General features: G+C 33.8%; 1 protein-coding gene across 1 annotated transcript in view; it reads right to left on the bottom strand.

Moving 5' to 3' along the window:
* slc35f3b (solute carrier family 35 member F3b) overlaps positions 1–26,448 on the bottom strand; it is a 56,743-nt gene that overhangs the window by 29,148 nt on the left and 1,147 nt on the right. The window lies entirely within an intron of this gene.

The following is a 26,448-nucleotide window of genomic DNA, read 5'->3' as shown; positions in this document are numbered from 1 at the left end:
AGGGCACAACACAGTTTTCGCAGTACTGTACTTTACAGTATTTGAAACAGTCACCACACAATGCAAACAGTTAAGCCAAACATATATGCATCTGCTGTGTGTGTTTCTCTTATGAGCTCAAAGCAGTACATTTTTGATATTAAAAAAGAAAAATAGCACCTGACAGTAAACCGTGATAGCTCTGATAACGCTTAAAAACACAAATTGAAAGAAATGTCATTAGAAATTAGAAGAATAAACCCGGAGAAGCTTTATTAGGTATAGTGGACTATTGTTACTTTTATCCATAGCTATATGTACTGTATATATTACAGTATATGTTATTAAAAAGCTATTTTGGCATCTATTTTTTAGCTTACTTTCTGTGACACACTGAAAAGTAAAACTTTCTACACAGCATCATGGGTAATGTAGTTTTTTTTTAGCATAATGATTGCTGTTAAGCAACTAATTTAAAAACAAGCTGAATTAATGCAAACACACAATCAATTAATTTTTCCATTCATCCATTTAATACTGTATAATATAATACTCTATAATATAATATAGGCGACACGGTGGCGGAGCAGGTAGTGCTGTCATCTCACAGCAAGAAGGTCGCTGGTTCGAGCCTCGGCTGGGTCAGTTGGCATTTTTGTGTGGAATTTGCATGTTCTCCCCGTGTTCGCGTGGGTTTCCTCCGGGTGCTCCGGTTTCCCCCACAGTCGAAAGGCATGCACCACAGGTGAATTGGTATAGGCTAAATTGTCCATAATGAGTATGAGTGTGAATGAGTGTGTATGGATGTTTCCCAGAGACGGGTTGCAGCTGGAAGGGCATTCGCTGCGTAAAGCATGTGCTGGATAAGTTGGCGGTTCATTCTGCTGTGGTGACCCCGGATTAATAAAGGGACTAAGCCGAAAAGAAAATTAATGAATAATATAATATAATATAATATAATATAATATAATATAATATAATATAATATAATATAATATAATATAATATAATATAATATAATATAATATAAAATAAATAGTCAAGCTCAAAAATATTCTTCAAAAAAAAATTATTCGCTTTTATTTACCTTTGAACAAAGTGACGTACACAATTATGCTTTCCCATTGCAAACTGTCCCAATCTATGGGAAAATCCAAAGTTCTATACTATTCCAAATAGTCCAAGTTGTTCTAAAGCATCCTAATTGCACAGATTCATTGTCAACGGATGTTTTAATCAACTCAACAGGTGAAAAACAAAAGCTCTCTGCTGTTGGTTTGTGGACAGTCATGGCTGAGACAAAGGGGCTCAATAAGGACCTGCAGATGTTAGGAAGACCATATCTATTAGGAATGTTAACCTGTACTGGTCTAACAGTTTGGTTCGGTTACGATTATTATGGCATCGATTCGGTTCAATTCGATATCTTAGTGCATCATGGTGCATTGACGGTGCTTTTCATACACAATTATATATATATTTCTCACAACACAAGAAATCTTGAATTAAATATATTTATACAGTATATTATTTGTAATACAATTTTGTCTTTTAATAAAAGCTGTTGGATAAATGAACTGTACCTTTAATTTGACCTGCTCAAAGAAAACACTCTTTTTGAATGTTTTAAACAGAACTCAAATACAATAACAGAAGACGACATGAGCATTTATAGCAAATGCAAATATTAATTCGCTTGCTTGTTGAGTTATGTTGTGTTAACACGCTCAACAGAAAGGGCTGCGATTGGCTGTAAAACTGCCAGCGCTGTTCACTGATGAGTGATGCAGACAGTGAAAAATGCACGGTAACAGTCTGTATGCGCATAGTAAAGTGCACATTGCTATCACAGCTGAACCGTAATGAACGCCGTGGAGAAAACTCACTCTGCAGACACACTCATGTCAGGATCCACAAGTATCGCTTAAATGGTGATAGAGGAGAGGAAAAGATACCTTACAAACTTGCCAGCAGTTCAAAGGTCCAAAGTGTGAGAGAGAGACAGAGAGGCAGACAGAGAGAGAGAAAGCTTTCATTTTCTTCCTAGCAGTGAAATAGCGACTCCAAGTTCTGCTGTAACCTTCAGTGTCAGTGAAAGACTGTCCAGCAAACTTGCTTAAAACGAATTGTGCACAATTGCTGCTTTTTATTTACTTTTTATTATTATTTAATATTAAGCATTTAAGTCATTCAAAGTATTAAGCATTTTAATTGCTTGCCCTCGCCTCGTTCATATAGTATTCTACCGCGACATAGCGCATATGAGATAAATGACGTCAGTACGTAGTAACCGGTGCATCAAAGAAACAATTATTTTTGACACCCCTAATATTTAAATGCTGTGAAGTTCCACTGCTTTTTCTACAATGTCTTATTGTCTTTTGGGAGAAGTCGGTGTCATTTCTGGTAAAAAAAAAATGTAATAAAAGCATGATAAAAGTTGAATATAAGAAACTTTAAGTCAGAATTTGCCAGGGGTATGTATAATTTTGGGCTTGACTGTACATATAATCCAAGAACACACATGCATGAACGCACGCACGCACGCACGCGCACACACACAAACACACACATGCTCTTGAATATGTGGTTTATGAGGACTCTCCATAGGCATAATATATTTTATACTGTAAAAAATCCCTTAATATATGTCTAACCGTAATCTACTCCTAAACCAAACCCTCCTAGGAAACTCGAGGCAAATTGTGAACGTCAAAAGATCCCGATAAGTATAATTTCAAAGCCTTTACAATTACAAAGACATAGCGGATGTCCACAAAAACCACATCACCATAAAACCTAGGTCTCACCTATGTCATTCTGAAACATTGTGTCCTCATAAACCACATCAACTAGTACAAACACACAAGCTTATACACCTTGTCTTTAGAGGACTTCCCATAGACAATGATTTTATACTGTACAAACCATACAACTGCCACGTCCAGTCACATCTGAAAGGATAAGTGTAGGGCATCCAAATATTCTCAACAATAAAGAATATTTAATGGCAACAATACGCATATAAATTCTGTATATGAACTCGAAAGGGTCAGAAGTGTTTTCCATGTCAGACTGATCAATGGACTCAACCTTAAACTCCTAAATGAGGCATAAAATTCAGACTGTTGTAGGTGTGATGGTTCAGTGTTGTGTGACGCTGCCCTTGAACACAAGCTGTCTCTTCTCTGCTCTCTCTCTCTCTCTCTCTCTCTCTCTCTCTCTTTCTCTCTCTCTTATTCAAATGAGCTTTACTGGCATGACTTGTCAAGCATTACCAAAGCATTGCACATTACATACAAAATGAATAAAATAGTATAGTGATTATATAATACATATACACATACACACTATTAGAAATGTGATAAATACATACACAAATGAGAAAAAAGTATAATATGATTATTAAAAGGATAATGACAATTAAATAACAAAATAAAATAAAGTGCATGACTGTACATTCATTCAGATGGTTTGTAAAAATATTTCTGACAAGTTTTGTCAACTGGCTAACTTTCTGTGTTTATGAAAGACTAACATACTGTACAGTCCTGTGCAAAAGTCTTAAGCTCCTAGTATTTTCACCAAAAAAGGTCATTCATTCCTAATTTTTGTCTCTATTTCAGGGGTTGCCACAGCAGAATAAACCGTCAACTATTCCAGCATATGTTTCTCACAGCGGATGCTCTTCCAGCTGCAACCCAGTACTGGGAAACATCCATACACACTCATTCACACACACTCATAGACTACGGCCAATTTAGTTTAATCAATTCACCTATAGCACATTTAGCCGCAGCACCCGGAAGAAACCCACACAAACTCAGGGAGAACATGCAAGCTCCACACAGAAATGCCAACCGACTCAGCCAGGACTCAGTGCTAACCACTGAGCCACCATGCCACCGCAGGTTTAAAGTCATGTCAGTTTGAAAAATCAGTTTACATTTCCAAACATTACTTTTGCCATTACTTTTAGCTCTACAGTGAGATTATTGTCTGCATGACAAGTCCAACAACAGCTAGTGCTCCACACAGAGATCTGACCTGATCATCATCCAGTCTGTCTGGAATGTTTGTCAAACTCAATCCAGAAGAACTTTGGCAGCATCTCGAAGATGCTTTAAAAAAACCTATCTGCAAAGCAACCTGAAGAACTATTGGCAAGTGTACCAAGTGTTTTAAATGCAAAGTGTTGTCATACCAAATGTTGATTTGATTTAGTTAAAACAACTTGATAAATACAATGTATTCATGCATTATCTTAATTGCCTTAAGCTTTAAACAGTACTGTAGCTTTGCAGGTGGGCTTTTTGAAGCATCTTAGAGATCGTAAAACAATTGACATTCTTTCTCAGCCCTTAAACTCAAACCATTTCCCTCATATTTGATTAAGTATGCCTAATTAAATTCATTAAATAAAACAGGCAATTAGTCAGGTGATTACGCCCTATCAATTTCCGTTAAACCATAAAACACTGTTCATTTCATTTGTATCTTTTCCTTTTTTGTACTTATCTATGCTTGTAGATTGTTTATTAAAATTTATGCAGATGCACTGCCCTATAACATCATCCCCATCAATCTAAAATGATAAATTCTTTACAAATAGAGATATTCAAGTCATCTGGTGAAATTGCATTCCTATTGCAATATATATCACAGAAAAAAAGCAAAATACTGCAATCTTTGATTTTTCCAGTATTGTGCAAATAAAGTGAAAAATAAACTGGAGGAACAAAACACAGTCATAAGATCTTTGTCCACAAATATGCTTGTGATGTTACGTTAAAGCATGGACAAAATAAAGCACAAAGCCAAATGTACCTCACACTCAGTTTTGATTATGTACAGTATATAATTAAAAATAATTCGTCCTTCTGTTATTTTCTTCAAATATTTTCCAAATAATGTTTAGCAGAACATGCTAAATTTTCACAGTATTTCCTATAATATTTTTTCTTCTGGAGAAAGCCTTATTTGTTTTATTTTGGCAACAATAAAAGCAGTTTTTACATTTTTAAAAACCTTTTAAGGTAAGTATTATTAGCCCTCATAAGCAATATGTTTTTTGATAGTCTACAAAACAAACCACCATTATACAGTGACTTGCCTTATTACCTTAACTTGCCTAATTAACTTAGATAAGTCTTTAAATGGCACTTTACGCTGTATACTGGTATCTTGAAAAATACCTTGTAAAATATGATGTACTGTCATCATGGCAAAAAAAAAAAAGAAAAGAAATCAGTAGCTAATAAAACTATAATGTTTAGAAATGTGTGGTAAATTTTCTAAAATTCAGGAGGGCTAATAATTCTGACTTCAACTGTATATGGATTATTTTTAGCATTGTCTCAGTTTATTTGAATAGAAGTTATAGCTATAACTATGAGGGCAATCTATAATTGAAACGCAGTCATTATGTATGGAAAAGGTGGATGTGTGTTTAGATATCCGCACATCTCTGTTTCCTCATAATGAACCGCCACTGGCACTGGGTGTTTAATGTGTGTGTAATTATCTGAGAGCTGTGAATGTGTGTGTGGTAACGATGGAGACAGATAATCAGTTTGATGCGGATAGGAATCTCTGGAGACACACGTTCATGAACGCACAGGGCTCAACATACAAACTAAATAGAAAACACAAAAATGCAATAATAATAATAATAATAACAACAATAATAATTAATAATTATAATGATAATTATTATTTTGTAATTACTAATATTATTATATTCTTAAAAATCATTTATTTATTCATTTTATTGTTTATTTATATGAAAATTCATTATGAAATATATAAAAATAATAATAATGATAATGATGAAGAATATAATCTTAACAATAATTACAAAATGATTACTTAAAATATTATTATTATCATATATTTTATGTTGAGTTGTCATAGAAACAAACAAACAAATAAATAGTTAATAAACAAATAATAAAAAACATTATACATAAATATCTTTAGATGAATAGCCAATGTAAAATGTATATTAATAATAACAATAATAATAATATTTAAAATAATACTATTCTAAATTATTGTTATTATTATATTCTTCATCCTGGTATTTGATAAATTACTATCATGTATTTATTTAATTATTTGTTTGTTTATAGGAATACCCAATATAATAATAATAATGATGATGATAATAATAATAATAATTATAAAAACAACAACAACAATAATAATAATAATAATAATAATAATAATAATAATAATAATAATACTTTTCTAATTATTGTTATTATAATATTCTTCAACCTGGAATTTGGTAAATTCGGTCATCTGTTTGATATGAATGCCCAATATAAAATATATAATACCTATAACTACTATTACTATAATAATAATTATTATTTTCTTTTTGTCTTCTTTGTGTTATTAATTAATCAATAAAGAAAAGCTTATAAGTCTATTTTAATTATCTTAAGAGACTATTTAATCAATTCTACTTTAAATCAGTAGAGTGTTCTCTAGCAGAGAAAAAGGCCATACAGTCTCTGCAAGACAGCTTGAGCAGGACTGCTAGAGTCTCAATCAGAAGTTACTGGATAATGAGCACGTCTCCGACATTCACAGCCATTTAAAACAATCCAAAGGTCATTATAGAGACTTTTGGTGTGATTAAAGACAAATTAAGTTACTTTAAAAAATGTTGGAAACCTGTAACCATTGACTTCCATAATATTTGATTTTTCTACTATGGAAGTCAATAGTCACGGGTTGAAATCTTTTTCAAGGTCACACTATTTTTTAATATACAGTATGTTCTTTCATGTTCAACAAGAAACTGCATGAAGATATGTAACCACTTGAGGGTTAATTTGTTGCGAGTACGTTTTTGGGTGAACTGTTCCTTTAAGTGAAGTGAACAGCCTTTTACATTATTCAGAATTTAATTTAATTTAATTTAATTTAATTTAATTTAATTTAATTTAATTTAATTTAATTTAATTTAATTTAGGGTGTCACAGTGGCTTAGTGGGTAGCACGATCACCTCACAGCAAGAACATCACTGGTTCGAGCCTCGGCTGGGTCAGTTGGCATTTCTGTGAGTTTACATGTTCTCCCCGTGTTCGCGTGGGTTTCCTCCGGATGCTCTGGTTACCCTCACAAGTCCAAAGACATGCGCTATAGGTGAATTGGATAAGCTAATTTGTTTTTAGTGTATGTGTGTGAATGAGTGTGTATGGATGTTTACCAGTGATGGGTTGCAACTGGAAGGGCATCCGCTGCGTAAAACATGTGCTGGATAAGTTGGCGGTTCATTAAATTAAATTAAATTAAATTAAATTAAATTAAATTAAATTAAATTAAATTAAATTAAATTAAATTAAATTAAATTAAATTAAATTAAATTAAATTAAATTAAATTAAATTAAATTAAATTAAATTAAATTAAATTAAATTAAATATTTACCTCCTCAATTAAAAAATATTATCTTTTTTATTTTTAATTATTTAATGATATTCAGTACATATAGCTTTTCTAAGATTTATTTTTTCTGTCTGAGAAAAACTCATTTTAAAACTAATACTTTCAAAATGATAAGAAAATACAGTAAAACTAAGCCCAAAATCTCCAAATTCACATTAGGTGCATTAAAAAATGTCCCCTGAACTATCTTGCCTTAAATTGAATTATCATGCTTGCATCAAAAAGTTCAAAAGCTCCATATTTCAAACCTTTAAGTACAATCATGTTGTCACTGCCACAAAATGTGTGCAGACAGAGCGATCAAGACCCCAATTTGAGGAAAGCATTGGCCTTTTCTTTCTTCTGCATGAACACTTCTAAAAGCATCTGTATTAAAGAAATCAGTTCTTCTTCTTGACAGGGAAGATTAAAGTATGACGATGCCAGAGGCTCAGTGCTGAAGCAGTCTTTCTATCAAAAAGCATCAGAAAATGTACAGACGAATCATAAAGTGCAGAGGTCAGAGCTCACAGACACAAAACGCCATGAAATTTCAGCCTCAAAACGTGACAGAATTGAGTCAGGACCTCTGTGTGACCCAGTGAATGTGATTTGGTAAGTGCTGGTGTAATATCATGCATTTGCTTCAGCCCATAATGGTGAGTCATGATGAAGACACTGGATTGATATATGATAGTAACTGCAGTCGTTCAGACAAATAAATATAAAACATTTGTTTCCCAATTAGTTTAATTAAAAATGTAAACAAACAAACTTAACTCACATGAATATTATTAACTTATTTGTTTAGCAAGGAGGCAAAAATTTATTTTGAGCAAAAGATAAAACGGAAGTAAAAATGTGTAAAATTATAAGGACAATACAAAACTAGAGTATATTAAGATAAAGTAAAACTAAAAACCAAAAATAAAAATAAAAACAGAAATTTTCATTGATTAAAAAAAAAACCCAATAAAAATCATTCAAAAATATATATCAAACATCTGAAACTAAAATGAAATAAAAGTATACATATATTTTTTTTAAATCCCAACAATAGGACAAAGGGAATATTGGTAAAAATAGGTAAAAAATTTATATAAAAAACTTCAACTGAAATAAAAACTGTAAAAACTACATACTGTGGGCATTTCAAAAGCCAAACATAATGAAAAAACATAAATTCTGAAACTTGACCTAAAACTAAAACTTAATAAAATTGGAATATTTAGAAATAAAATTAAATAAAAGAAAACAAAATAAATGTAATTAAATCATATGTTGAATTGAATAAAACTACAGACTTTCTAGTTACATAAAAACTAGAAAATTCCTAAAAAAACATTACACTTTGAAAGGAAAATGGAAAGATATACTGAATAACTAAAACTATAATTAAATCAAACTATACAGACATTTAAAAAACTCTCAACAACAGGACAAAAAACAGAATTACTAAAACCTGAACTAAAATGAAAGTAAAAAATTATATTTAAAAAATAAATCTGAAATAAAACTGCTAAAACTACAGCCAATTTGAATGTTATCATTCAATTGAATGGGCGTTATCAGTGGTTATCAGCTGATAGATATAGGCCAGTAGAGGCCTTCGGCGCCTACTGGTAGGCTCAGAAGGCTGTTATCATCCACCAACATGGTTAATCAGCTATACACATATGTCACATATGGCTGTGGCCGGAAGTTATCAAGAATTATATATATATTATTTATTAAATTTCCCATTAATTGTATTTTAACGTCTACCCCTATCCCAACTATCACAGAAATGTAAAAACAGATCTGGATCTGGAGTCTTCTCTATTAGTGTAGCTGAGCCTACCAGTAGGTGAAGAAGGCCCCTACTGGCCATATCTATCAGCCGACATTCAACGATGATGCCCATTCAATCCAACGATAACATTCGAATTGGGTGAAAACTATTTACCGTGCACATTTCAAATAAATACAATGACCAAAAAAAAAAAATAAACATAATTTCTGAAACTTTGCATAAAACAAGTTACATTTTAGTGAAAAAGCAGTATCTGAATGAAACTAATATAACACTTAAAGTTTGTGTGAAATCAAAATTTACATTGCTAAGGTTAAGGTTCGCACATTGTTTTTAGGAGAACAAGGAATACATGCAAGTTAATCCACTGAAAAACAACAACAAAAACATTTTTATTTTGGTAATCTTACATCAAAGTCTGAGCATTTGCTTCCACGTTTGGAGAGCCAGTTCTTCTCTGATGACATCAGTTTGACAGCTTCACCAAAATATTCCACACCCTTACCGTTAGTTTGCTATGAGGGAATAATGCGCAAAAAGAAAGCTCTGCCCACTACTCAATATTCTGTTTTAGTTAGAAGCACAAAAACCGGTAACACTTGATTTTGATGGTCCATTTAAGTATTTGTAGACTATCTGCTTAATATCTGCTGATACTGCTCCTTCAACATACATTTAACTGACTATAAGAAACTGTGCAAGTTCATGTCAACTTACACTAACCCTAACTCTAAAGCCCAACCTAACAGTCTACTTATAATCTAATGAGAATTAGTTGGCATGTAGATGCAATGTGACTTAAATGTAACAAACAGACTATCAAAATAAAGTGTGACCCAAAAACAAACTAAAATAAAAGTCTTAGCAACTTCCAATTAACATGGGCTAATTAAACTGGCTCTCCAAACGTGGAAGCAAATGCTCAGACTTTGATGTAAGATTACCAAAATAAAAATGTTTTTGTTGTTGTTTTTCAGTGGATTAACTTGCATGTATTCCTTGTTCTCCTAAAAACAATGTGCGAACCTTAAGCTTAGCATTGTAAATTTTGATGGCTATAAAGTCATCTTGTAGAAGTCATTTAGTACAAGTTGACTGTATGACTTCCAAAAAAAAAGTTCTGCCTATTGTACAAAAACAGATGATCCCAAATGATTCCCCGTTGGAGGATGATAATGAGATTGCTCATACAATTGAATTAAAAAATTATTAGCCCTCCTGTGAATTTTTTTTTTATTTTTAAACATTTCCCAAATGATGTTTAACAGAGCAAGGAATTTTTCACAGTATTTCCTATAATGTTTTTTCTTCTGGAGAAAGTCTTGTATGTTTTATTGCAGCTAGAGTAAAAGCAGTTTTTTTAAGCCTATTAAGGTCAATATTATTAGCCCCCTTAAGCAATATATTTTTTCGATAGTCTACAGAACAAATTATCGTTTTACAATAACTTGCCTAATTACCCTAACTTGCCTAATTAGTTAAGCATTTAAATGTCACTTTAAGCTGTATAGAAAAATATCTAGTAAAATATTATTTACTGTCATCATGGCAAAGATAAAATAAATCAGTTATTAGAAATGAGTTATTAAAACTATTATGTTTAGAAATGTGTTGAAAAAATCTGTTAAACAGAAATTGGGGAAATAAATATACAGGGGGGCTAATAATTCTGGCTTCAACTGTATTCCTCTCTTTTTGGAGTGAATCAGCGAGCTCTCCAGAGTTTGCTCTGCAGTGCAGATCTGATAATGGAAGCTCTCACAGTGCCAACTCTGCACTGAGCACCAGCAGCATGAAAGAGCTCAGACGCAGAGCAGCTCCGTGTTGTTTTGTAATGGTGGCGAGCGCGTCTGCGACATCAGTGCAGGGCTTCAAACAGTTGGAGATGAAATACGAGCGCGTGCCATCTGTGTGACGGCGGGCAGATCTGCAGCGCTGTGGGATTCTGGGAATGCTGGATTTACTCTGACGGCTCACACGTCCTTAAAGGAATACTTCATGTTAAACAACATGTTGCCATAATCACAGTTTCCATATATACCGGTCGATATAATGTCTTATGGTTTATTCACATCGAATGCCTTTTTGCCATGTGGCAACCTCCTGCTCTCCCTCATGAAGCAAATACAGAAGTAACTGAAACTGCAATTCATCGAAATTCCTCTAGTCCTGGCTCCATAATAGTGCAAATTTCTATTGACCCCACTGTTAAAATGGCCAACTTTACAGCAGAAAAAAAGTTGTTTACAGCCTGGTTCAAAGAAAGATTTTGGTGCATATAGCTAAAATAACGCTTCATGACAACTGTGAGGGGGTGAATTTTTTTATAACTCATCCGTTTCGTTTATGTTAAGTTATATTAAGTCTACATAATTAAGGGCGTGGCCACTTGAGTGACAGCTAGGTCTCGCTGGTCGCAGTCACTTCACCTCAGCTGATTCCGGCTGATAGGCTGCTGAGTTTGGCATATACATCATATTTTTGTGTTGTTTTATGTGGCTTTACACAGTCAGTTGCTTTTTGGAATTATTTCTTACAATCATCAGATAATATGGCATGCTGTGTGCACTTAATTGTGCTCACAAATCATTCACATGGCCTCCATTTCCCAGGTGAGGGAAAAAATTATATACTTATTTACCATATCTATAAATGTATTTGTTTTATTTAAGATCATTTATCATTTATAATGTTCTTTAGACCTGTAATGCACTTCAGAATCTGACAGATTGATTAGCTGCAGGCTATAAAACAGTCATCTGAAACGTTGTCATACAGTGTTATGCCTGGATTTCATAAATAGCCTTGCATTTACTAACACAGACTATATTGGAAGTGTTTGGATGTCATTCACGTTTTCTTTCTGTAAAAAATGTCATAAGAATATTGTTTAGTGGCTCAATGTATTACAACAGTGTTTTTAAAAGACTAAACACTTTATTGATATAGTGTGCAACCAAGCACATGTGGTCAGAACACAAACGAATCGCAGGTAATGAGCATTTCTCCAGTCTATGAAAAATGCTAGAAAGTGTCTGTAGCTTCGTTCACACTCCGCCTCTTTGCCCTTGTTTGGTATCCCTCGTTTAGTGCGATGATGCCCGAACAAAATGGCAACGCTTGGCCACACGCTTGGCGTTCTTCAGAAACCTATGGGTGAAGTCACAAATACTACGTCCACATCTTTTGCAGTCTATGGTTTTTGCTTATAAAAAGTGAAACTTGGCACTTAGAAATGATTTTAAAAAAAAGTATATCCAGTTTTAGCACTATATATATATACTGTAATAACAAATATTCATCAAAGCAACCAATTTTTATTCTTGTTTCCATTATACATCAAAACATAAGTGCTAAAACCGCATTTATTTCCCCCTGGTGAAGGTTTTTGCACTCCAGCCAACCAGAACCAAAGAGAGTGACAGATGCTTTACTGTAACACCACAAAGGCCTTCATAAATTAATGTTCATTCATGCTGACGCCACCCTTATGTTTTCAAACTTATTGTTTAGGATATGCAGAGCTTCTGTTCCAAGTTTAAGAAGACAAAGTTGCAATATGCAATCAAAGAAAAATATTATTTAGGACAATATTATAACAGACACAGCTTGAAGATGCATGCAGTTCTATTATAAAGGCAACATTCATTCATTCATTCATTCATTTCGGCTTAGTCCCTTTATTAATAAAGGGTCACCACACTTGTTCTGACAAGACGTTTGTGTGTGTGTGTGTGTGTGTGTGTGTGTCAAGTCTGTGTGTATGTATGTGCCTGACATTTATCAAATGTCCCCACAAGTATAGCTATAATAGTAATTGTCAACCTTCTGGGGCATTTTTGGTCCTCTTGGGGAAAACAGCTCACAAATCATTCAGTACAGTTTAAAAATCATCACATAAAACATGAAATGTATGTGTGTAATATATGTATGTGTACTGTTTGTAATGTATGTGTGCGTGAGTGTGTTTTCCAGATTTCCCCAAAAGTACAGCAATATTTACAGTTACATATATATAATATATTTACAGTTACATTTCACTCATGGGGACCAAAAATGTCCCCACATGGTCAACAGTTACTGAAACGGTTGACCTTGTGGGGACATTTTTGGTTCCCATGATTGAAATGTAACTGTAAATCACAAAGACTGAAGTATTTTGCAAATGTAAAAACGCATATTGTTCATGAGGATTGAGTTTCAGGATAAGGAGAACAGAATATACAGTTTGAACAGTATGACCATCATTACATCTATAGGATGTCCCTATAAAGATAGCTGTACAAGTGTGAGTGAATGAATGATTGAGTGAGTGAATGTGTGTGTACTTGTTTTTATAACCCAGTGGGGACTTAAACCTAAATGCACTCAGACTCATGGGGACTTGTGTCACTGTGCGGACCAAAATTGAGCTCCCCATGGGTAAAATGTAAATGTAATCCACATAGAATAAAGTATTTTGAAAATGTAAAAATGCAGATTGTTTTCCTGTGAGGGTCGGGATTAGGGGTAGGGGGATATAAAATACCATTTGTATAGAAACATCATTTTGTCTATAAGAGTCCCCATTGGGATATAGAAACCAGTTTGTGTTTGTGTGTGTGCGTGCATGTGTGTTACTAAACCCAGCAGTGTCCAGCTAGTGGAACAGATGTCTGGATGTCAGACTCAGTTGTGACCTGGTCAAGGCTCACGGACATCACAGAGAAAAGCACATCTCTGCCAGTCACCCACTGTGAGTGTTTGTGTGTGTGTGTATGTTTATGACTCTGCACAGTAGCACAGAGTATGAGGTATGTCTATATAGAAAGTAATATGGATTTTTCATTCAACAAACCTTCCCTGCTTAATAATAACAAAAAAATGACTAATTTACTGGTTGATTTAGTGAGTCTTTGTGTAGGTTACATCATTACACAGTAAACTGCCATAACCCACTGATTCATTTGAAAAAACAAAAAATGACTCAAACAGTTGATTCACTCAGTATCACACAGCATGTTACTTTAAATGTCAACCATTTATTTGATTGATTAGATACGTTATTACTTTTTGTATGTTAAATAAAACTGTTTTTTTTTGTTTATATAAAAGCCCCTTGAAGCCATGGTTTACAATGAATTTATAACAACTATTTGTATTGCTTTAACTGACATGTGCAAGTTTTGAGATATTTTCACTTCATTCATTCATTTTCCTTCAGCTTAGTCCCTTATTTATCAGGGGTTGCCACAGCTGAATGAACCGCTAACTAATCAGCATTTGTTTTACGAAGCTAATGCCCTTCCAGCTGCAACCCAGTACTGGGAAACCAGAGCACCCGGAGGGAAATCCACTGCCCAGCCGGGACTCGAATCAGCGACCTTGCTGTGAGGTGACAGTGCTAACCAATGAGCTACTGTGCCACCCTATTATTACCTCAGAATTTTTGTAACGTATATCTAGCAGTTCTGATTATTTTTACTCAGGATTTTAAACTCATATCTTTTTAAGAGTTTATCTTTGAGTTTATATTTTACCACAGAAATCTGCATTTATATTTGGCAATTTTAACTTTCTTTCCTTCATAGATTTACATTTAAATTTTGAGTTTATTTCTCACAACTGTTGATTTTTTTTCTCTGAATTCTAAAATTGAATCAACTAAATTGGCCGTAGTGTATGTGTGTGAATGAGTGTGTATGGGTGTTTCCTGGTGATGGGTTGCAGCTGGAAGGGCATCTGCTGCGTAAAACATATGCTGGATAAGTTGGCGGTTCATTCCGCTGTGGTGATCCCTGATGAATAAAGGGACTGAGCCGAAGGAAAATTAATGAATAGCAACTGTGAATTCTTTGCAATTGTGTAATAGTATTCTACCGCGGTATAGAGCATATAAGATAAATGATGTCAGTACATAATAACTGATTATGACCTATTACTGAATCGTTACTAAATTGTCCGCATCTGCATCGAAGAAACAATTCATTTTGACACCCCTAATATGTATGTGTGTGTGTGAATATATATATATATATATATATATATATATATATATATATATATATATATATATATATATATATATATATATATATATATATATATATATATATATATATATATATATATATATATATATATATATACACACACATACATATTAGGGGTGTCAAAATGAATTGTTTCTTCGATGCAGATGCTGACAATATATATATATATATATATATATATATATATATATAGTTTTTTGTAGCTGTTTTGTTTTTTATTTTTTTACAAATTCAAAGTTTATATCTCACAATTCTGACATATGATGAAACAAGATTCAATTGGGAGATATATATTTGTAATTGCACTCTTAAAAATAATGGTTATTTTTTGGCAACTATGGTTATATAAAAAAACTTTTCATAATAAAATAAAAAAAATTCTTTATAGTCAAATTTTTTTAAAATAAATTTAATATAAATGATGAATTGTTTCAGCAACTTGTTCCTAAACAAAATGTCTTGATTAGTTTCCCTCTGGGTCATATACTCAGACTCATTCACTGTTTTCTATATTTGTTTACTCAATCTTCCATTTAGGGCTGTGCGATATGGCAAAAATGCAATCTTGATGAAATATTTTCCATATTGAGCAATAACGATACATATTTTGATATCATTTGTTAATGCTTCCATATCTGAAAGGATATCCCAACAATGACTGAAGCCACAAAAATTAGAGGGTCCATTATATAACACAACCTATTTTTTCTGCCAATGCAATTGAGGGAAATAAACAAATGGATGTGCCAAAACTTTCTTTAGTTAAACAAAGAGAAAACTGAAGTGATTGCGTTTGGGAAAACGGAGATGAGGTTCTCAAGGTGAATGCGTACAGTACTTTGGCACTAAAGGTCAAACAACAAAAAATAAGGTCAAGAATCTTGGTGTGAGCCTGGAGTCAGATCTGAGTTTTTAATAGCCATATCAAAGAAGTTAGTAAATCAACATACTATCATCTCAAAAACATTGCAAGAATTAGTTGCTTTGTTTCCAGTGAAGACTTAGAGAAACTTGTTCATGCTTTTATCAGCAGCAGGGTGGATTACTGTAACGGCCTCCTCACTGGCCTTCCCAAAAAGACAGTCAGACAGTTACAGCTCATCCAGAACGCTGCAGCCAGAATTCTGACCAGAACTAGAAAATCAGAGCATATCACACCTGTCCTCAGGTGTTTACACTGGCTCCCAGTTACATTCAGAATAAATTTTAAAGTATTATTACAGGTCTATAAATCACTAAATGGCCTAGGATCTCAATACATTACAGATATGCTCACTGAATACAATCCTAACAGATCACTCAGATCTTTAGGATCATATCGACTAGAACTTCCAAGAGTTCAGTCAAAGCAGGGTGAATCGGCTTTCAGCTACTACACTCCTCGCTGCTGGAATCAGCTTCCAGAAATGATCAGACGTGCTCCAACAGTAGGCACATTCAAATCAAGACTGAAAACACATCTGTTTAGCTGTGCCTTTACTGAATGAGCACTGTGCTACGTCCGACAGATCGCACTATTATGTTTTTCTCTTCTTTTTCATTCTTTTATATCACATTTTAGCTGTTTTATGCTTTTTTTAACCATTTTTATTATTTCTTTTGATTTCTCTTATACTTGTTTCTTTTAGTCCTGTTTATGTAAAGCACTTTGAATTGCCACTGTGTATGAAACGTGCTATATAAATAAACTTGCCTTGCCTATTTTCAGTGTGCGATAATATTTGCGATAATTTATTTTTAATAAATACAAGAAGAATATGCAAACTCCACACAAACTGAGGCTTATATATAATATTCACCTGAGGCTTAAACCAGCGACCTTCTTGCTGTGAGCCGACAGTGCTAACCACTGAGCCATCATGTCGCAAAAAGTCTAGAGCTTATGATTGTTATTGACATAAATTTTATTGCGATTCAATATAATATTGTTTATCGGTCCAGTCCTAGTTCAATCTTTAAAGGCAAGAAAAAGCCATCTATTTTTAAACCATCTTTCTTCTTAAGTCAATCCCAACCAGTTCTCTTCAGATGCTGCAGAAGAAAAACTGCAGTTTAACAGACTGGAGTCCCGCCAGCGCTGCTGCTCTAGATCAATACGTAATAGATTGAGCAAAAGTCCCCTATGAATGTATTTGATGAGGCAGCGCTGCAGGTGTTTCCCCAAACACAGCTCTTCACGCTAATGTCCTGCCTGTGTCAATCTGACAGTCAGCTTGCAGCTTGCAGACTTCCACTTAAATAAACAATACTAATCCAGCTCAGCCTGTAAACACTGTGCTGAAGCTCATCAATAACATCCAAGACAGCATCTCTGCCTTTCTGGATTTTTCAAGTCTTTGTCAATTCTTGTAAATAAGCAGCCCTTCATGAGAGTTCATTGGTGGAACTGGGGGAAGAAATAAAAGACTCCTTGTGTAAAGAAAACAAGGTATTTTGCATTTTTATTGAGAAACGTAATGGAAAAAATAGCAGTGGACCATACATACATATCTTAAGGGGATAGTGTTTACTGTAAAAAAAATGTTGGGTTCCAAACAACGATTTGTGTTGGGATAACATGAAGGAATTACGTTAACTTATTAGTTCTTCCAAATTTAAGTGGATCGAACATAAAATAATTAAGTTGCCCTCAAGAATTGTGTTGTCTCAGCTTGGTTTATTCGGCTGTGTCAGTTGGCATTTCTGTGTGGAGTTTGCATGTTCTCCCGGTGTTGGCGTGGGATTTCATCTGAGTGCTCCGGTTTCCCCCACTAGTCCCAAAACATGCGCTATAGGTGAATTGGGTAAGCTAAAACTGTCCGTAGCATATGTGTGTGAATGAGAATGTATGGATGTTTCCCAGCACTGGGTTGCAGCTGGAACAGCATCCGTTGTGTAAAACATATGCTGGATAAGTTGGCGGTTCATTCCACTGTGGTGACCCCTGATTAATAAAGGGACTAAGGCAAAAAGATAATGAGTGAATGAATGAACAAGACAAGAATACAAGAATATATTGTCTGTCCAAGAAAATAAATAAAACTATGATGATATCTCTCGTACTCACTAGTTACTAAACAAAGGGCAAAAAGCAGCACACCTCTTAGTCAGGATTATGTGCATCCGTATGCAAACATATCAACAAGCAACATGCAAAAAAATATTCTTAGACTGCAGCTCTGAATCAAACTGATTGATGTCAGACAGAAAACACCCACAGCAACATAGATGTTTTGCGGCATGATGACTGACGGATCTGAAATACATTTGATTAAAATGCTTCGATTAAAGAATTGGGCACGTACCAAAAAGAAAAATAACTTAAAATGGTCTACTGGCATCCAAAGAGGGACGCATAGATTTTTTTTAATAGAAAAGCCAAGATGTGAAGAGAAAGAGTTTGGCAATGAAGGCGCGTGAGTCACATCAGTGTAATGACTCACTGCAGGTTTATTACAGCCTCTCACTTCTGCCATCCTGCATTAGATTTGCCGCCTGACAGAGGAATAGTTCGGCTTTACAGAGTACTTTGGCTTAATGTGTGCGCTGAAATAAAGCTCAGTACTTAGAAGTAGACTAATAACTAAACACTGTAGCTCTGTATACAGTAGCGTGGGCTATATGTAGGCCCACACGGAATCTGCGCGCGCAGAATTAAGCAGATTTCCGCAGATTTTTAGCTCGTCATTGATTCGGTTTATTTACTTGTGTAAATGTATGTAAATTTATATTTACTCATTTTTTTTTATTAATTTCAGTACTATTATTGACTAATATGAAAATGTTCATATGATTTATTTACAGTACAGTTTGTAAAGGAATATTTTCTGTCTTTTAGTAAAGATATTATATGAGAGACTTGCTTTCTTTATCAAATAAAGTGGATCTAGTGGATTTGCATTGTAAACATTAAATACAATTTAAAAAGGTATTACTTTTTACTTCATATATTAAGGTTTTAGTTATGATTCTCCCAAATAATTAATATAGATGTAATTAACAAAATTTTGCGCAAAAATAACAAAAAATTTCCGCATATTCCGTCTGGCCCTAGCTATATGTAACAAATAAGGGATCCATTTCAGTGCAAATTTGAACCAACAATTTGGAGTACACTCAATAAAATAATTTTGAGCTGAACCAACACAATTTTTCAGGATGTGTTGGCACACCTTAATTGTTTTATGTTCAATTTTTGTTTTATGTTTTATGTTCAAACAATTAAGTTAACTTAATCAATTTGTGTTAGGACAGCAAGAATAAATTGTTTGGAACCCTACAGTTTTTACAGTGTACTTCAGTGTACATCCAATTGGGAGGATGAAAAGTATAATAATAATAGCTAAATGAATCTTGTAGGAATTAAAATTATCATATGCATTTGTTTATATGGAAAAACATGTCTTTCACCAAAGAAGGTCCATACTGACTCCAAAGGCAGATACTGATAAGATCAGGGCCTGGTCTGTGGACTTTGGGGGTTTTACGATGCGGTCACATGTTGATTGGTCAGTTTGAATGTCTCAGCATTTGGGCTTTAGTCACATGGTCAAGAAAGATACAAAATAGGTGGTTTGAATGTCTCAGCATTTGGACTTTAGTCACAGAAAGATACAAAATAGGTGGTAAAACGCTGCTCTGGGTCTTTTCCTGGCCGCTCTTTTCCTGGCCGCTCTTTTTCCTGGTTTTTTTCCTAATTTCCTATTCCTAATTCTATAACTAATTCAGTTGTAACCATAGAGAATTATTGTCATTAAATCATTTTATTTTCAAGTATTTGTGAATTACTTTTGATTTAACATCAACACTTAATTGCTCCATATTGCATCCAATACAATCACATAATATTAACGCTCTCCCACATTTTTAGATATTAATACTGCTCTTATGTCCGTTTTTGGTATAAGATTGCAGAAGAATGGTTTGACTAGAATGTACAGTTTTTACCATCAACATTGACATTTTTTTTTTGTCATTCGGCAGAACTACAGTTCGAACCGCTGTGGTTTAAAACCCTACAATCCTACAATCTAAAATGTTGTCCAAACTTTGCAATGTGTGCATCCTGTTAGGAATGTGTGACATTGATAATTGTTGTTTTAATGATGTGTGAGCTTACATTATCGTGTGTCACTTCATTTCCAAACACAAACAAATCAAAAACTTGTCTTGAGAGTCTAAAAGCATTCAGTGCATGATGGAGCCTGTTAGTGTACAGCTAGATTTTAGAATCAGCACGAATAAAAATATAAAAGCTAAAAATATTCCTGTAATTTTTTTTGTTTGTAAATACTCAAAAAAAATAATGTTTGTGCTTGTTGAAAATACTTATTTTAAATGATCTGAATCAACATTCATTAATTTTCCTTCAGCTTAGCTTATTAATCAGGGTTCGCCACAGCAGAATGAACCGCTAAGTTATCCAGCATATGATTTACACAGCGGAGCCCCTGCCAGCTGCAACCCAGTACTGGGAAACACCCATACACTCTCATATGCACCCGAAGGAAATCCACGCGAACACATGGACAACATGCAAACTCCACACAGAAACTTCTCTTTTTGTGTCGTGTCCTTTGAAAGTTCAAATACAGAAACAGAACAAGCTCTGTGGAAATAGCAGTGACGCCATTTTAGCTTTCTCTGCTGTAACATAACAGTGCTTCTAGCCACGCCCCTTCGCTAAGCAGGGTGTATGCGCATGGTGAATGCATGTAACCGGAAGCCCTGATCTCACTAGCCCGGATGTTGTTTTTTTTTTTGTAGTCCCCAAACTTCGTTTGCTCTAGGCTTTGCTAAGCTAACTCTGTAAAAGCCAATGTCTCTCTTTGCATTAAACTTTAAGTGTATTACATTCAGAGATGTTGGTTCCCTACTGAAAAAACAGCTTAAACCAGCCTAGGCTGGTTGGCTGGTTTTAGCTGGTCGACCAGCCTGGTTTTAGAGGGGTTTTGGCCATTTCCAGGCTGGTTTCCAACCATTTCCAGCCTGGTCTTAGCTGGTCAGGCTGGAAAATGACCAGCTAAAACCAGCTTGACCAGCCTAGCCAGGCTGGGAGCCCAGTCAAAACCAGCTATGTCCAGCTTAAACCAGGCTGGTCAAGCTGGATTTTTCAGCAGGGTTATGTTCACCTAGCTTCATTACACATCAACTAACGTTTAAATATGATATCGTAGTGGACCACCCCTTTAAGGAATTGTGTGGAACCCTGCATTTTTTGTTACAGTGTATATAAATACAGAAAATATGACATGCGCTTTCCTCAATATCAGTGCAAAAGCATGATTGCAAATGTGATGCTGTTTTTACTGAGTTTATGTTTGAGTTATAAGGATAAATAATGACAATTATAGTTACAATGAGTGAGTTATATTTTAGACATATTAGCTGTGTTTGAAATCACAATCGAAAACTGTACTACATTTGAAATTTAATTTACTACACAACTGTTACACAATATGTTCTATTTAGTATGAATGTGAGTAGTATAAAGTATGCAATTTCGAAAGCAGCCATTGTCAGTACTTTTATCTGTTTTGTCAATAAAAATTGTTAATTAAGAGAGCAACACTGTGGTGATTCCTTCCTGAATGAATCTTTTTTGAATGAATCAAGTTAGCCAATGATTCAATGATCATTCAAGACAATCAACTTGCTTCAAATTGAATGAGTCAATTTGCATTAACCCTCTGAATGAATGACTCAATTAATGACTAATTAGGACAGGGACTTTCCACCAGCTGCTAGCAGCTTTAATGTGAATCAGAATCATAATTGATACAATTACAAAGATTCACAGCAAATATGTAGATGCTAATCTAGTTCTTGATGTGTACAAATCTTAAAGGGATAGTTTTGGACGAATTAATCTGTGCAAGTAAAAAAATTGGTTTGCCTTGATTATTTAAAAAAGTGCTCTCTCCTTGAATTAGCATTTCTTTTCTGATGATGTCATTTTGATGGATGGTGCAGAAAACCCTTAATTTATTCTCTGAGATTCTAGATAGTGAAGAGGAGCAGAAAAAATGACATTCTGACCTCCATTCAGATATCTAGATTCAACTGGAAATACATCACAATACTGAAGTTGGTGTACACTGTAAAAAATTATTTGTTCACTCAACGTAACCTAGTTAAGACTGAGTTAAGTTGTATTGACGAAATTCTACAAGTTAAGTTTTCTGTACTTAAAATGTTTAGTTGACAGAGTTAAATTGACCCAACATTATCAATTTAGCAGAACTTGCCAAATTTAGTTTAAATTTCTCAATTAGAAAGAGAATAGTTAATGAAATGCATTACTCATTTTATTAAAGATCTTTACTCCCAATTTTGCAATTACACATAATGCACTTACAATATAATTGTCTTTACAAAGTATTCTTTCTTATGAAGTAATGTTTTACAAAGTAATTTAAAGTTAATCTCAAGAGCAGAAAAAAATAACTGTAAAACTCAAAAACACACAACTCTAAAAACAGTCTCTTGGAAAAAAATGACACCAGAACTTGGAAAATTATAAAATTTGATCTCAACATCTTCATTTCAATGTATTTTCATGTATACTCTTTTTATTTTTAATTGTACTCTTGCACTGCAGATATCTGCTCCAATGTTCATCAACAGTTTTTGATTTCTGGGAATCATCCTTCTGCTCTAAGGTTTAATCTGCTCTGAAAAATATTCCATGTGTCTGACTTTTTCTGGTGTTTAACTGGCAGTTGGCAAAATGACTTAATGGTACATATTCTGTAATCTGCTGGATTGGAAGTATGGGGCGCAACTTAAAGGAGGCTGGTTCAGCATATGTTTTTAGGTTGAGTCGACAAACCCTCTATTACAGACTAGTTAGGACAGCTAAAACTTGGAAGGTTAAGTTGAATTAACAAATTTGTTGTTTCAACTTACAAAATCATGTTGAGAAAACTAAAATACAGAATCATTTTTTACAGTTTAGGAACTTCTTTTAAACATGTTTTTTTTATTGGCCGAAGAAACTTATAGCCCCACCCCCAAAGTGATAAAATCTTAAAAGAAGTAGCGTTTACACTTTTTGAGGAAATCAAGTTGAAAAAATTTGAAACAGTTTATACACTCCAAAAATAGTTCTTTAAAGGTTTATTGCACATAGCAATAATAGTTCTATTTAGAACCATATTGTCTAAAAATGTATATCTTTTTTATGTTGAAATGGTTCTTTATGCGAGTTTAGGGTTCTTTATCTCCAACATTTTGTTTTATCAAACCTGTAACTGACAAAGAACCCAAAGCATATTACTTCTTTCTGCATGTTACTAAACTGCCAGATAAGTAATAATAATAATAATAATAATAATAATAATAATAATAATAATAATAATAATAATAATAATAATAATAATAACAATAATAACAATAACAATAACAATAACAACAATAATAACAATAACAATAACAATAACAATAATAATAATAATAATAATAATAATAATAATAACAATAATAATAACAACAACAATAATAATAATAATAATAATAATAATAATAATAATAATAATAATAATAATAATAATAATAATAATAATCATGGAGTTTGCGTGTTCTCTCCGTGTTCGCATGGGTTTCCTCCGGGTGCTCCGGTTTCCCCCACACTCCAAAGACATGCTGTACAGGTGAATTGGGTAAGCTAAATTGTCCGTAGTGTATGTGTGTGAATGAGAGTGTATAGGTGTTTCCCAGTGATGGGTTGCAGCTGGAAGGGCATCCACTGCATAAAACATATGCTGGATAAGTTGGCGGTTCATTCTGCTGTGGCGACCCCTAATGAATAAAGGGACTTAGCCAAATAGAAAATGAATTAATGAATAATAATAATAATAATAATAATAATAATAACAACAACAACAAATAACAGTAAAAATTATCAAAAATAATAAAATATATTTAAAAACAATATGTATATTAATAACTCTAATATTAAAAAAAAGTTTCTAAAAATATTATTACAAATATTGTATAGGGCGACACAGTGGCTCAGTGGTTAGAACTGTCACCTCACAGCAAGAAAGTCTCTGTTTCGAGTTCCGACTGGGTGACAAGTCTCCTGGTCCCACCCACTGGCCGGCCAGAGTGGAAAGAACAGACACTCATCTGCAGAATTCGACACACCTGTTCTCCCTCTATAAAGCACTGGCAGTGTTGGCTTGTGTTGTTCGTTTGCTCCCGGATTATTTTGTTTTGTTTCTTTCTAGCTTTAACAGTTGACTTTTGCTAGCCTCGTTGAGCACATGTTTATTCTTTAATGATTAGATAAATATTTTTTCAGCACCAATCAATCCTGTTTATGTCTTCCCTTTAATTCTTCAGGGCTTTTGAGCTGAGTCATGACAGCATGTACACCCCGTGTTGGCGTGGGTTTTCTCCGGGTGCTCCGGTTTCCCCCACAGTCCAAAAACCTGTGCTATAGATGAATTGAATAAAATAAATTGGCCATAGTGAATGTGTGTGAATAAGTGTGTATTGTTGTTTCCCAGTACTGGGTTGCAGCTGGAAGGGCATCCACTGTGTAAACCATATGCTGGATAAGTTGGCGGTTCATTCCGCTGTGGCAACCCCTGATGAATAAATGGACTAAGCTGAAGGAAGATGAATGAACGAATGAATGAATATTGTAATATATAATGACTATTGTGTATAAGTCTCATGAAAAGGGACGTGTTTACCACCAAAAGGGTTCTACTTTAAAAATGACTCTCTTCACCTTCAAAACATTCCACTAAATTTTGTGTATACTCACCACAAAGGAAGCCCGCAAGGCCCAACACAACTCTGAACTGCCAACATAAAGCTTTTAGTAATCATAGAAGCTGCCAGAATTTGGCTGCAGGCAGACTTAAACCACCGCAACACTATGAGTGGACTATTGGGTCTGAGCCAGAGCTGAAACCGAAGATCAATGAGTGTTTAACATCACACCTCATTCACTATATTACACATAAACATTCTCCAGAGTATAGCAGGCCATTCTGCTTCCACAAAGAAATCAATGGGAATATCTCAAATAGAAATTACTAATAATAAAGACAGATCATGCTAAAAAATAAAATAAAACATCAGCTCATCAATCAATTTGTAGTCCAATTCTATAGCATCATACATTTCTGGGAAGACGGTTATTCATACTATGAAATGCATGTAAATGAGACAACAAGGTATGATGAAACTGTGTAACACAACAACTTTCACTAAAAACTGCTGATTTTTCTCTCTATGCTCATACAAGTTTTATACAGAGCACAAAGCCTGAGGAAAATGTGAACTCCAGAATACCTGAGTGTCCTGCTTTCTAAGATTAAATCTAAATAATAAAAAATAAAAAAAATCAATGCTTTGATTAATGTAGGGATCTAGAAAAGGCAAGCGACTGTAACAGAAGGTTTAATGTAAGTAATGGTATTGAGCACACACACAAACACGCACGCCCGCACACGCACACGCACACGCACACGCACACGCACACACACACGCACACACACACGCACACGCACACACACACACACACACACACACACACACACACACCCACACCTTATGGGAAACAGCAGGTACTGGTTTAATACATCAGGTAAATGGGAAACATGGGACATGTAATCAGCTTGATGTGCCAAACTGCTTTCTGGTAACAGGGTAACAGGATTGTGGCTCTAAATTTGATCAGTAACAGTGCTATATATATAATAATAATAATTATAATATTAACAACAACAATAATAATATTAACAGCAACAACAACAACAACAATAATAATGATAATAATAAAAAATAATAGTAATAATATTATTATTATAAACAACAACAGTAATAATAATAATAATAATAATAATAATATAATAATAATAATAAAAATAATAATAATAATATTAACACCAACAACAACAATATTATTTTTTTATTAGTATTATTATTAACAACTACAACACAACAACAACAACAATAATAATAATATAATTATTATTATTATTAATAATAATAATAATAATACTCTGTTAATCAATAGCACACTTTGTAAACTCATACATGGAAAGAATAATAATTATTATTATTAATATTATTATGTTGTTGTTGTTATTGTTATATAATAAAATAATAATAATATTTATGACACAAAAATAAAATAAAAAACATATTAACAACACCTGGTGGTCAGTGGCCCTAAATGCCCTTTTAAGGAAATCTAAATGGAGAACTGCTT

Source organism: Danio aesculapii, chromosome 13, assembly GCF_903798145.1.
Source record: "Danio aesculapii chromosome 13, fDanAes4.1, whole genome shotgun sequence".
In the NCBI taxonomy this organism is placed as follows: domain Eukaryota; kingdom Metazoa; phylum Chordata; class Actinopteri; order Cypriniformes; family Danionidae; genus Danio; species Danio aesculapii.
Note: the sequence above shows the minus strand (reverse complement) of the source record. Positions and strands in the feature narration are given on the sequence as shown.